Source organism: Centrocercus urophasianus, unplaced genomic scaffold (genome assembly GCF_019232065.1).
Source record: "Centrocercus urophasianus isolate 14NV4802_14NV808 unplaced genomic scaffold, USGS_Curo_1.0 seq_20, whole genome shotgun sequence".
Taxonomy (NCBI): domain Eukaryota; kingdom Metazoa; phylum Chordata; class Aves; order Galliformes; family Phasianidae; genus Centrocercus; species Centrocercus urophasianus.
The window spans coordinates 4,258,984-4,270,618 of NW_024884756.1; the positions used below are offsets into that span (position 1 = coordinate 4,258,984).

An 11,635-nucleotide genomic window follows, 5' to 3' on the forward strand; every position below is an offset into this window, starting at 1 on the left:
TTGTCACTCTCCAAATTGCACAGGGCCCAGAATAGCAGAGGTGGGTACCACTGCGCAGGCGGGCAGCTTCATTTCAGTCAAATATAGAGGAGAAACAACGGAGGATGTTTCCCGTCACATTAGAAATACTCTACAGCTGTTAACAAAGAAAAAAGAGGAGGAGAGGAGATATTTTAGAAGCTATTATTTGAATATTGTACTTTCAAACGGTATCTTGGGACTAATTTTGAGGAATAAGGGTCGGGGCGAGGGTTAGAACCAAAGGGACTTTGTATTGAAAGTAGGGGGCAGGTAAAAGCTGTCTGAGCCTCTCAGCAAGCCGATGCCAGAGCTGCCAAATACATCCCAACCTCCCGATTTCCAGGCCAGGGTCCTTGCCAAAGAAGCGACAAGCTGCACTGTAGCAGCTCGTAGAAGTAGAAACGGCCCTGAAGCCCTGGGGTTGTGCTTGTTGCTTGTCCGGGACATTTCTATACTACTGCTAACAAGAGAAACTTCAGATTTCTACCTTTCTCTGAGCGCAGACAGCCCTGGAAACCACCAGACAGCTCTTCTTGTGGCTGCCACCAGCGCAGGCTTCACCACGTCTGAAAAACACATCACTGCAAACTCATTTCCTCCCCTGCCTCATTTGTGGCAGGAGGCTGGGGCTGCTGCTAAGGGCTAACGGAGGGGCCTCTGAGGACACTGCCACATTCCAGCACAGCTGGAGGCTTTTCTTCAAATACCAGGAGCTGCATTTTTCAATACAAGCAGCATATGGGACATGACCACAAATGAGAATTTCTGCAAGGTACAGTGCCCAGTACATTATAGAGGACCTCCAGGGTAAGCTGGAATAAAACCTCTCCTCTGCAGCAGAGCACAAGTGCTCAGACTTGCCTGGTGACAGCAGAGGTCACTGTGGTTGCCCGGGAAGAAGAACGGCCTCTGTGGGGTCCCCAGCCACCTCCTCTGCCCAGACTCAGCTTCCAGCTCCATGAGACCACAGCACATTCATACTCACGTTGAGAGGGAAAAACAGCAGGAGGGCAGAGGCCAAAGGAAACCTGCCTGCAAACGGCACACACCAGCTTGAGGAAGGGATGAAGAGGGGGGAGCAGCAGTCCCACGGGGCCGAATTTCCCTGAACCAGCAGCACTGTGGTGCAGGTGTTGGGTTCCCTAACCTTCCCGAGGTCCTCACGCTCACTGCTCACACATAGGACACCTGATAGAAAATCAGGAGCTTTCTGTTCACACCATGAACTGACAGCTTGGTCAGAGCAAGAGGAAACCAACCAGCCCATTGCCTCCTTGCTATGCTTGTGTTTCCCTCTGTGCCCATGCGGATCCCTCATCCACCACCTCTTTTCTTGCAGGGTGGGTGGAAGATCCCCCTGATCGGATGCTTCCCCAGGGAGGTCAATAAAGAGTCCATCGTAAGAATGGAGGAGGGACAGTCTCCATCCCAAAGTTCATCTGGTCTAAAACTTCTTCTATTGGCTGGAAAGCACCGAGTGAGGGAACAGAAAAGAACCGGGTCTGCTGGGAGGCAAAGGACAGCCTATTAAACTCTCCACACACACATAAACAAGGACATCAGTAGCAAAAGCCTGTGACATTTCAATTAGGAAAAAAAAAAACCAAAGGCATCTATTTTCCTCTGCACCCCATACTGCCCAATCTGAAAAAGAGACAGGGATGACTTTTCAACTTAATTAATAATGCAAGACCTGAGGAAGGGGCGAGTTGTGCAGAATCCAGCGTAAGGGAGACTGCAAAGAGACGGATTTGCTGATAACACAGCCCTTAGAAAACAAGCTTCTGCTGTTCCCCTCTGGACACCACGTCCGTTGCCTACGGGGGCAATCAGTTAAATCCCTTAGGCTGCTTTGGCAAATCCACGCTGGCTGTCGTACGGGCTGCAGACAGGAAAGTGGCAGACTGTTATCTAATGGAAAATATGAGGAAGTTGCAGGAGTCGATGATTTAAAATTGAACAGAACAGGGGCTGTTCTTGCTATATGCCTGTTGTCTGGAATGAAGCAAGTACGATGAGCATACGTGTGTTTCTTGGCTGTCACAGCATTCTTCGTCACATTGTACTCCGTTAAAAAAAGTGAAATCGTGTGTCTTTTCTAAGATTTTTGGCAGTATTTCAATGTATTTTATTTGCACTAACGTCCCTCTATAAATCAGACATTAAATCTTTCCTGTTGCAGAGTAAGCAGAAATGGTGCGAGACTAAACAGAGCGAAGCACGGCCAATTGGAAGGAAACCTTCAGATCAGAAACTAAATAAGAGACCAGATGCTGACTGGCTTCAGCTCCAACCCCTTGCAGGTAGGCATTTATTTTCGGTGTTTTTTTCTGACTGTGAGATTCGCAGTAACGACACGTAACTTCTGGCACGTAGCACGTCACCTCTCGTGCAGTTGCGCTGCTGTTACGCTGTTAATAAGACTCGTTAGGCTTTCCCTGCGTTATATATTTTGTTTTTCTAAGATCTGAGAGCGCTGCAAATGCTTCCTGATACGCCCCGCTAGCGGTTCTCAGACTTCTGAGGCAGTCAGGGTTTCGGGCGGCCGTGACTCTCTGGTTCTGGGAGGAGTTTTCCAGTGAAGCTAGCTCAGCCCAGGTGTAAACTAACACGCGTGGCCCGAAGGAGTATAATCTGTGACATTTCAGAGATTCCAGTCTCTGACCAGTTACCGTTTGGCTGAGAAGGCCAAGCGAAAATAATTTCTGTCGATAAACTTAATGGAGAGTCTCGGTGTATGGGAACTGCTGAGTCACAGCCCGAACCTCTGATTGATCACCTGCGGCGAGCCATGAGTCAGCCAGAGGAGCACAGGTGAAGGCAATTCAGCTGTGCTGCCGAAGGGGTGCAGCCAGGCTCCACCCCTCCTAGACCTATTTAAGGGCTGGCTACCAGAAGGGAAGGATCACTTCCGGAGATCGCCTCTACTGGTGTTTTGTGGTGAGCCCAGCATAGGGGTAAGCCCTCCATTTATTCTCTTTTGTTTTCATAGTCTACTTTGCCTAACTCTCTTGTTTATTTTGTAATCATAACGTGCTACTATTCTTTGATTATACAGACGGTAATCACGGGAGGTGGCATTCACAACTTCAGCGATGGCTTAGCAATAGGTAAGCAAAACCAATCAGCGTTTCTCGGCAGTTTCTTACCTTGAGTAACTTGGGTAGTATTTTATAAGCGATCACAGGGCAGATCTCCCTGTCTCCCAAGGCTAGCGGCACTGTTAAATCACTGCAGGCATTAAAAGGTCATCAGCTCTGATAATCTCTGCTCTATTGTCTGTTTCCACCGAGATTACTATCTTGATATCAGCGACAGTAGCGATCTCTGTCTAATTGAGATAGGCACAGAGAAAACTCCTTAGGGATTGAGGAATACCCAAAACACGCACGTTGGTTGTTTGGGTCTCAGTATTTACTTTAGAGTAAGAAACAAGAAATTCTTTAGGATTATATTTGCTTAGGATTGTAAATATTTGTAATATTATTTTGTTAATAACAGTACATACGCAGTACTTTTAATTAATGTACTGTGAGTCCGGTTGTTGTGTCATTCCTCCTCCTATGCTGGGGAAAAAAAAAAAAAAAAAAAAAAAAACTAAGCAAAGTAAACAGTGGTGCAGTTTTCCTCTCTTGCCTTTCTGTCTCTGTTTCACATTCTTTTTTCAGGTTCTGCTGTTGGGTTGAGCTAGGTAATAATATACACAGCGTTAATGCCCACCAGGGTACTTCCGGTGCAATCAAGAAGTGTGTTTCAAGAAAAGGTGATGAGTCTGTTGATAAAATTTGCTGATTAGAGAATAGTAACTGTCTGGGAACTGCTGAATCACAGCCTGAGCCTCCTACTGATCCCCTGAAGAGAGCAATGAGTCAGCCACGGGAGCACAGGTGAAGGCAATTCACCAGTGGAGCCTGGCTCCACCTCTCCTAGACCTATTTAAGAGCTGACTACCAGCAGGGAAGGATCTCTTCTGGAGATCTCCTTCTCTGGAGTTTCATAGCAAGCCCAGGATACAGGTAAGCATTCTATCTATTCTTTTTTGGTGTATAATAGCTGCTTAGCCAAATGCTGTGATATATTTCATAATTACAACATCTGTACATGCATTGATTATACAGTAACATAGGATTTGTATCTTTTCTTTCTTTTTTCTTTCAGGAGCAGCTTTTAGGGCTGGTCTGACAGGAGGAATTAGTACATATATAGCAGCATTTTGTCACAAGCTGCCCCATGAATTAGGTAATGAATTTTATGAAACCAGTACTTCCTATAAAAGACCGAATAAATGCGTGTGTGTAATTTCTGTCATGATACTCCTCCCGATAGCTAGTAGATAGCTGCAGTTGCAGTTTTTTCTCGGGTGCTAGCTTATCATATCGAAACCTGTGCTTGTCTCGCAGAGGCAAATGGCTGCTTAGTAGAGAATAACTCCTCGTGCAGATACAGATGTCTTGCAATAGCCTATAGTTACTGGATACCAGCTAGTTTCCTGTAAGTTCTGTGCTCATGCTTTTTTTTCCTTGATGTACTTCGACTGAAGAATGTATAAAGGAAGGCAAAGTTTTTACTCTCGGTCCTTTTTCTTAGGCACGCTAGCATTCAATACAGTTTAACTCTAAACAAGAGCAGGAGCACCTCTGCGAGATACACCTGAAACATCACCGTGTTCGTGTTTTTACGACGCCTTAATCTGCCTTCCTCTCTAAGTCCCTGTTTTCTGACACCTAACAGGAACGGTATTTAATAGTTTTGTAGGTCAGCTGAAGTCTACTAAGGGGCGACTGACCTTCCGGTATTCCTGCGTATGATGGAAGTTCATCTAATTAGGTATATTTCTGTTTCTAAAATATAGTTTTCTCTTAGTTGAGAGGAGGTAGAACTTGAACTCAACTCAGGGAATCTTCAATCCTTAAGGCTCTCCATGACCTTCTGCTGTCACTTAAGTCAAGATGACATGAACTCTATTCTTATTGTAAAACTATATGTATTTTATACTTCATATTACGTATTTTTGAATGAATTTTATACATAAGTAATTTATAATATATAGTTATGTAACATACATATTATAAAAAAAGTTGTTTTCCTTGTTTCTCACATCTCTGCAAGAAACTATAAATTCTCAACTGTGAGACGTGTTTGTGTTGACTAGTCTTAATGCCCGGACACTGGAATAGGTCCTATCGAGAGCCTGTAAATTGAGAAGTTCAGTAATCTGTAGCAGAGATGAGCAATTTACATACTGGTGTGTGTATTTTCTACGTTTAAAATTTCGTTAGATCGAATTGTCAGTTTATGTATCTTTGTGAAATACGATAAGGCAAGAGCAAACAGGCAATAAATGAATCATTTTAGCTGATCTGATGGTCTGGTAATTTGTTTATGTTTGTTGTACCTTATTCAGATACTTGGAATAGCCAGAACAGTTATAGCCTATTTTACAAAGAGCTACAATAAAGGATTTGTTCTCTACTGATTGAAGTTTATATGTTTGATCTGGGTAATGTTTCGTTTTACTCTCAAAATCGTTTACGGATAAATGAATTGATAGAAACATACGGTAAACAAAGGAAATCCTTTAAGTTACCTTAGTCTTGCCTGGTGGTCCTGTAAGGTGTTTTGGAAGATTTATTTTTACGTCTTCTACGTCTGCGTTTACTTAGCGCTTTTGTCAGTACTATTTGATGTTTTCCTTGCAGTTGAGTAACAGGCACAGCTTTCAGAGCTTTCTATAGACGTCTGTGAAATTCTTCCTGAATTACCTGTGGCGTGCATGATGAAGCTCGCTATTCTCAGACCTGCGTGAATATACGTAACGCATACAACAAGACAAAGGGCTGAGTTAGAGGACCGAGTCTTTAGAGCCACGTGGCTACTTTTAATTGATTAAACAAACTTGAAAGAGCAGACCGAGAGAATACCGGACTGGCCCCTGATATTGGAAGTTCAGCTAGACGCACAATCCAGGAAGAGCCGTAGGAGCGCCCACTGGAAAAGAGTTTTCACTTGGTCTAGTAAATACAGGACGTGTTTGAGACCGTTTTTCTAAAATACAGTAATTGGGTATACTTTCAAGTATGCATTAGTGGCTTGTTTTTATAACTAAAACCTCAATTGCTTATTCTTTATCCATTAATATCACCTTGTAAAAATGCCAGTGATTAAATAGAATAGATGTGAAATAACTTCATTTTAATGGCTTTTCTTTTTAGCTTCAAGAAATGCTTCACGGAGACGGAGATAAGAGCACAGTTATTGTCCAGCGGGGTGGTTTATTATGCAGAACCTAGGCCTGCTTCTTGGATTTGCCATCATGCTGGTGATTGCCCTCTACGAAGGTGAAATTGTGCTTAACATCCAGTTCTGACCGTATGCCGGGTTTCGCTGCGGATACCCTGTTATTACTGTACGACTTGGAGTCTGCACTGTTTCACTGTATGCACATAGCTTAGAGGAGAAGCAGCAGTTTGCACTACTTAGGAAAGTACATCCAATTCATTTCTGTGTGTATTATCTACTGCGTTTTCCGATTCAAATCAGATGAGATGGCCCAAAAGCATCTTCTAAACTCCACTGAGTGGCAATTGGGAAAAAGTAAATTCCAGAAATAAATGCTAAGTTCAGCGTGCTGCTTGCTTATATAAAAAAAGACAGCGAAGGATGTACATGCTTAGGAAAAAAGAATTTCTTGCGTGGTTTACCAGAACCCAGAAAATTTTACAGCTGAAAATCGTACCTATGAAAGGAACCTGAGTACGCTTTCAGTACCGCGTAAGTCTTAAGCAGCAGGCATATATACGTATATATGTACACATATACATTTATATATGTATCTTCTTTTATCTGTGTGTATGTAGGCATTTGCGTGAGTAGCGCTGGTTCCTCTGCAAAGTGGTCAGCTGAAGTATTAAATCATAATGAAAACAGATGAGTGGAAACCACTGTGCTGCCTTAAATATTAGGAAAAAGAGAAAGCCGAAACAGTGAGCTGCACTCCCTCTTTTTAACTTCAAGTGTAAGAAGGCAGGCCGTTGCAATATGTGCCGCAAAGCGCTACGATGTCCTGTCGAGGATCACTTTGACGGTGTTTTCTTGACTAAAATAGGTTTGGTGTTTGTTCTTAGATATAGCAGGAAAATGCAATTGGAATGTTTTCTCCTAGGTTGAAGTACAACAAACATGCTAGTTAATGAACGAGGGCACAAAGGCTAAAATACACCACGTTCATGCAGGGTTACTTACTGTACTCCGTTTCTATAGTGCCTCAATATCAGTTGTAGCGGCACCAACAGTTTCTGTGGTTGAGGCTAAGAGGATTTCTACTTCTAGCGTAAATTAGTTTGTTTGCATGTTTTGTTTTTGGATTTTAGTATTTTTTTTTATTATTATTAAAAAGCAAATGACTTAATTTGTAAGGATAGATTGAAAGTTTTTGGCCTTGACATGCTGGGAGCATGTCCCGACTCAGATTTTGCTGAGATGGTTATTCTGCCACACAGGAGCGAGTTCTTCTTGTACTGTTATGTCATTAACGAAAAATGCTCTGAGTTGTTGAGGAGCACAAGTCGATTCTGTAGTTCCACTCGTAATCACGGAAGTAGGCTTAAGGGTCAGATTGAAATAATAACGCCGTTTCTTTGGTGAAGAAGCCGAAACACAGAGTTGAGACACACGGTCACTTGATGCTGAGAACTCATCAGCTCATTAGTTTTCCTCTCCAAAAAGATTTACCGTCGGACCCAGCTCAGCAAGTGTGGTGTTACAAGCTTTGGTTTGCTAAATTTGTGCAGCACTAAGTGCCTAGGTGACACATGTTTACTCGGTGCTCACAGTGCATCCCTGAGTACTATTTTCTAAGGGACTTCAGTGATGGGATAATTACTGAGGATCTTAGCTTCGATAACTTCTGTTGCCTGTTTACCGAACTGATGCTTAATTGCAATTTTTTTCTCAACTCTGTCAAGTGTAAAGGGGCCATGTGGTCTAACGAAAGTTTTGGTCAATTTGTTTTTCAGTAAGTTTATTTCTTTTAACAAGTTTCAAATGAAAAATTATGTCAGGTAGCATTTTTGCTTTGGTACTGGTTGGAGTACGGTTCCAGCTTAATACGCTGCCAGCATAGGAAAATACTCAGCTTCCTTTTGAGACAGTTTTCAGATAAGGGAAAACACGATCCATCAAGGCAGGTACTGGATTTTTTTCATTAAATACATCTGTTGCTTGTCTTTCATCTTGTATTTATTTATTACAACTTTGTAATAAATAATTACTTTTGTAACATGTTTATTACAACTTACGAAGGCCAGTGTGACACCAGTGACTTCGTCTGTAGGTTTTCCACCGATACTGAAATTCAGATTGTTCGCAGGTACACTTATAAGTCACGTTACAGACAATCTGAATTCCACTACAGTTCTGCTTGGTTTGTACATTCCACTCTGCCAAATCCAGAGTCTGAGCTAACTTTTATTTTAGGGCATGTTATTTGTGTATTAAAATGCTGTCACAGTGTGACATCCCATACGAATTTCGATGTAGATCACATTGCACTCGATCTGCTGTGATTATGCTTAGTAATACTGTTGTTGCTAGACTCAGCGTGATTATTTATATGTTTTTTTTTTTTTAATAAAAAAATCTTCTGTCAACGGTTGAGTCTATGGTTTCTAACGTGATTATGATCCTATAAGATACAGCCGAGCTATCGGTCTTTTTGTTATCATTATTACTTTTTCAATTTTACAAAGCTGGAAAGATCAAATGCAGGAGCAGATGCTCCTGCTGGCTTTCATGAGGTTTTAATGTGCAATCCTGTATTTTATACATCACGAATTGCAACGTGCAAAATGGTTTTTGCTTTTTCGTGAGTACTTTTATATGCATATTGACTTACCTTTTGATATTGCAGCCATTCAGGACCGACACGTGTTCCTCACGGGTGATCTAGTAAAGGAACCCTCAGTAATTGCAGTAGGTTTGTGAAATAAGCTGACAAAATAGCGTTTGATTCAGTGTTCCTGCGGTTTGTTGGAAGGAAGGGTCCTCGCAGTGACAAAGTCGGTGGAATGGCCGGTGGTTGACAGGATTCTTCTCTCGCTGGTCTTGTACACTAGAGCCAGGTAACTGCGTGGTTGCGGAACGTCTGCTTTCTTACAAGGCTTTAGCAATATCTGCAGCAAAGAATAATAACCCTTTTCACATTATAAATAAATAAATAAATAAATGGGGGGAAGGAAGGGTGAGAAACATTCTCAGTTGGGCCTAAGTATTTTTGAGAGCGATGTTGGTTTTTTGGCAGATGAGCCTGAAAACCTGCTTTTCGTTGAATCTTGTCTTAGCAGATGGCTTCCTTGAACAAAATCGGCAACGCCAAACATACCGTTGTTACTTGTAGATGCTTGTCATGGTTTTACGTTTTTTATTTTTTAGCATTTCAGCATTCCACATCAAAACATGAGGTAGTGTACGGTGCGTTAATGCCCCAAGACCAGGTACCTATCCTTGCACATGACAGAAGTCACAGGGTCTAGCCCTTTTGGGTGGGGGGGGGAGATCTTACTGCCTTGCGGTGGGTGCTGGAGGTGCTTTCCTAGTCATTCCAAGCTTTTCAGGTTTGACTCAGTCCCAGGAACTCAATCTCACATCTTGTCTGATTTATTAGTCTCAATTACAATTAAACTGTATTATATTGTGTTATCTTGTATTCTGATGTCATACTAGAATAAGGTTTCCTTCATAGATCGTTGCTGCTGTTCTTTTCCTCCCTTCCTTCAACGCTACTAACTTTTGAGTTACCCTGTTGCTCCCTTAAAGGTAGCCACTTAGGTATTCCCTCCACAGGATTTGTTCAGACACAATACTACAGGAATGTTACAAATTGTAATACTCACTCTCCACAGGCACCGTATGGCAGAGGGTTTTTGGATGATAATCTCCTTGCTTTTTAGTTTCTCTGTTCCACTGTGCTCCATCCAAGAACAGTCTCTGGATGTAGACCTAAATCGGATGCATAACAGAACACGTTACAGGAAGGCTGGAAGGGTTTTCTAACTGAAAGCAGCAGCCAGTGCAGCAGGCTTTGCTGTCAGCTGATTGACTGTGTGGGCCTCAGTCAACTTGAGTGTTGGAAATGGACAACAGGATACTTAATTGTAACACAACCTTTCTTGCACAGAGTTAAATCGTTACATAATTACGATTTCAAAAAGCATTAGGAAGTTTCGGTGTCTAGCAGTAGCGCAGCATGTCTGGTCTTGAACAAACATTAAGGCAGTTTTAAAATACAAAGTTAAAATACAGGACATGACTACCACACAGGTCAGCATAAGCTCCTGCGCATATAATGTGTATTACAAACTTCCATTGTTTTTTTTTTTTTTTTTTCAGAGGAGATGTGATGGGATCCCAAAGAGCTTTTCAGTAGGTCAACTTGGTTGTTTCAAAATCTAACTCACTTAAAACTTCAAACTAAGGTGGGGTTGGTTTTGTTTGTTAGTTAGCTTAACAATATTTTTAAATAGAATAAAGTAATAAGTAATAAATACATGCAAACTGGAATATGAATTATAATTTATCATTATATAAATATAAAGAAAAAATAAAAAATTACAAAAAACAATTCAGAAACCATGAAGAAAAGTAATAATGGAGGGGGCGATGTTCTCCTAGGCACATTTACACGACACCCAGGCCAAGGGATTCTCTAGAAAGTATTAAAAAGAGCACGATTATTTTCACTTCCTCTTAAGCCTTGGCGTAACAAACTCTTCAGTTGACTGCTTCTTTACACTGAAGACAGGAGACAGACCAAGTAGATCATAAGAAAGTAGTTCTCTAATGCTGACTGTAGTCATATCCACAACCTCCTATACGAGAGGTAGCAAAGCAAGCGCAGGCAACAGCAGCTGGCTTTGCTTTTAGTGGCTAAGGAAAATACTGTAAGTTGTATAACATAAAAAAAATAGGCAAACTAAAAAGCCTAGAAAGTTAAACTAGCAGGAGGAAGCTGGATGGTAAGAACTACACTTAAAAAAGAGGAGAATAAAATAAATAAAATGAATGAGGGAAAAACTGGAAATAAAAGAGAGCAAGTTAATAACGCTTGGAAGTATTATTTGCCGGGGGGAGGTGGGGATTTGGGGAACTGGAAGGGAGGGGGGAACAAGGGGACTTGGGAAGGACGGGGGGACTTGGGTGGGAGGTGGAGGGTTTTGGTGGGGATGGGGAGCGACTTTGGGTGGGGATTTTTGAAGGATCGAAGGATCGGAGGATCGGAGGATCGGAGGATCGGAGGAACGGAGGAACGGAGGAACGGAGGAACGGAGGATCGAAGGAACGAAGGATCGAAGGAACGGAGGAACGAACGATCGAAGGAACGGAGGAACGGAGGAACGGAGGAACGGAGGATCGAAGGAACGAAGGATCGAAGGAACGGAGGATCGGAGGAACGAAGGAACGAAGGAACGAAGGATCGAAGGATCGAAGGATCGAAGGAACGAAGGAACGAAGGAACGAAGGAACGAAGGAACGAAGGAACGAAGGATCGAAGGAACGAAGGAACGAAGGAACGAAGGATCGAAGGAACGAAGGAACGAAGGATCGAAGGATCGAAGGA

At 42.3% G+C, this 11,635-nt stretch overlaps 2 long non-coding RNA genes across 2 annotated transcripts in view; both read right to left on the reverse strand.

Moving 5' to 3' along the window:
- Positions 1 to 3,237: 3,237 nt before the first annotated feature.
- LOC122162297 lies at positions 3,238 to 9,182 on the reverse strand. The gene is made up of 3 exons (XR_006169464.1): positions 8,915 to 9,182; positions 5,609 to 5,819; positions 3,238 to 3,352 (listed from the first exon to the last, which is right to left on the reverse strand). It is a non-coding gene; the product is annotated as an uncharacterized LOC122162297 (long non-coding RNA).
- Positions 9,183 to 9,921: 739 nt separating this feature from the next.
- LOC122162296 overlaps positions 9,922 to 11,635 on the reverse strand; it is a 4,827-nt gene continuing 3,113 nt past the window's right edge. The window contains exon 3 of the long non-coding RNA XR_006169463.1: positions 9,922 to 10,017. This is a non-coding gene — a long non-coding RNA (uncharacterized LOC122162296). The remainder of the gene's footprint in view (positions 10,018 to 11,635) is intronic.